The sequence below is a fragment of the Nomascus leucogenys genome, chromosome 6, assembly GCF_006542625.1.
Source record: "Nomascus leucogenys isolate Asia chromosome 6, Asia_NLE_v1, whole genome shotgun sequence".
Classification (NCBI taxonomy): domain Eukaryota; kingdom Metazoa; phylum Chordata; class Mammalia; order Primates; family Hylobatidae; genus Nomascus; species Nomascus leucogenys.
The window spans coordinates 54,711,714-54,714,202 of NC_044386.1; the positions used below are offsets into that span (position 1 = coordinate 54,711,714).

Here is a 2,489-nt window from a genome sequence, read left to right on the forward strand (position 1 = left end):
TTTTATCATGAAGGGATGTTGAAATCAGTGAAATTCTTCTTCTGTATCAAAAGAATCATGGTTTTTGTCTTTTATTACATTGATGTAATGTATCAGGTTTATTGATTTGTGTATGTTGAGCTATCCTTGCATCTTTGGCAAAAATCCCGGTTGATATTGGTGTGTTATCTTTTTAGCGTATTTTTGGATTTGATTTGCTGTTATTTTGTTGAGGATTTTTGCATCTATTGTTTATCAGGAATATCTGTTGTTTTCATTTTCTTTGCTATGTCTTTGTCTGGTTTTGATACCAGGGTAATGCTGGCCTCATAGAATGAGCTAGGAAAAATTCTCTCCTCTTTGATTTTTTGGAATAGTTTGAAAAGGATTGGTGTTAATTCTCCTATAAAAGTTTGGTAGATCTCAACAGTAAAGCCATCTGGTTCTGGGCTCTTTTTTCTTGGGAGTCATTATTGCTGATCAATCTCATTACTTGTTATTGGTCTGTTCAGAGTTTCCATTTCTTCTTGGTTCAATCTTGGCAGGTGGCATGTGTTGAGGGATGTATTCATTTCCTTTAAATTTTCCTATTTGTTGGTGTATAGTTGTTTATAATAAACTGTAATGATCCTTTTTTTAAAGTCTCAGTTGTCATCGTTTTTGTTTGTTTCTTATTTTACTTATTTGAGTCTTCTCTGTTTTTCTTAGTTTAGCTAATGGTTTGGTGACTTTGCTTTTTTTTAAAAAAAAAGAACTTTTTTTATTGTGCTTTTGTACTTTTTAAGTCTCTCTTAGTTCTGCTCTGATCTTTATTTTTTTTCTTCTACTAATTTTGAAGATGATTTGTTTTTGCTTTTCTGGTTCCTTGAGGCACATTGTTAGGTTATTTATTTGATACTTTTTCTTGATGTAGGCATTTATTGCTATAAACTTTTCTTTTAGTACCACTTTTGTTCTACGCCATAGGTTTTAGTATGTTGTGTTTCTATTTTTATTTGATTCAAAAATTTTATTCCATTCTTAATCTCTTCATTGGCCCATTAGTTGTTCAGAAGTGTGTTGTTTAATTTCCATGGATTTGTACAATCTCCAAAGTTCCTCTTATTATTGGTCTAGTTTTATCCCATTGTGGTCTGAAAATATACTAGATATAAATTCAGTGTTTTACAATTTGTTAAGACTTGTATTGTGGCCCAACATATGGTCTATCCTAGAGAATGTTCTATGTGCTGATGAATAGAATGTGTATTCTGCAGCTATTGGATGAACTGTTCTGTAAATATCTGTTAGGTCCATATGTTCTATAGTGCAGTGTAACTTCAATGTTTCTTTGTTGATTTTCTGTCTAGATAATTTGTTCAGTGCTGAAAGTGGTGTGTTAAAATCCCCAACTATTATTGTATTTTGGACTATCTTTCCCCTTGGCTATAATAATATTTGCTTTATATGTCTAGGTGCCCCAGCATTGAGTGCATGTGTATTTACAATTGTTATGTCCCTTTTGCTGAATTGATCTCCTCATATAATAGCCTTCCCTGTTCTTTCTACAGCTTTTGACTTAAAATCTATTTTATCTGATATAAGAATTACTACTCCTGCTCACTTTTTGCTTCCATTTGTGTAAAATATCTTATTCCATTCCTTTCCTTTTGGTCTATTGTGTCTTTACAGGTGCAGTAGGTTTCTTGTAGGCAGCAAATGTTGAGTCTTGTTTATTTTTTATTCATTCACCTAGTCTACACCTTTTAATTAGGTAATTTCAGCCATTTCCATTCAAGATTTTTATTGATAGGTGAGGACTCATTCCTGTCATTTTGTTGTTTTCTGGTTCTTTTTTATATCCATTGTTTCTTTCTTCCTCTTTTATTGTTTACTTTTGTAGGTTTTTGGGTTTCTGTTGCGATAATATTTTATTCCTTTCTCTTTCTCATTTGTGTATGTGCTCTACAAATGAGTTCTATAATTTCATATTTTTTGTGATGGCAGAAAAGTATGGAACACTTCAGAAATTTGCATGTTATCTTTGTGGACTGGCCATGCTAATCTCTGTGTCATTTCCTCTTTAGTATATGTGCTGCAGAGCAAGCACTGGTTTTGATTTGACTCTCTCTTTCTTTGTTGTATTAGGTCTTCATCATCTGCCTATGATTCTTCCTCTATCCCATACCAGTCTGTGTCAGAACAATAACTTCCTCATCATAAGGTTTGTTTGTACATTTCAAAACTATCTTCAGTTTTGCTATAATTTTGTAAAGTCTTTATTTTCTGTTTTTAAATCAGACTGTAGACAGCCAGAAATTGATACTGGAACTAAGGAAATTTACTTCTTCCATGCCCTCTTAGCTGCTTCTAACTGCTTTAAAGTCTTTATGTTATTGTACCATGAAGCACTGAGCAGGATGACACATGAACAAACTCACAATTTAAAGATGCAGCTCTCACTGTGAGAACAGGTAGATTCATAAAAATGGTACAAAGGACAAAGATGTGCTGACTGCATGCTGTATAAC

General features: G+C 32.8%; 1 non-coding gene across 1 annotated transcript; it reads right to left on the bottom strand.

Moving 5' to 3' along the window:
* Positions 1-1,965: 1,965 nt before the first annotated feature.
* Positions 1,966-2,068, bottom strand: LOC115835620. The gene has a single exon (XR_004030655.1). It is a non-coding gene; the product is annotated as a U6 spliceosomal RNA (small nuclear RNA).
* Positions 2,069-2,489: the final 421 nt, after the last annotated feature.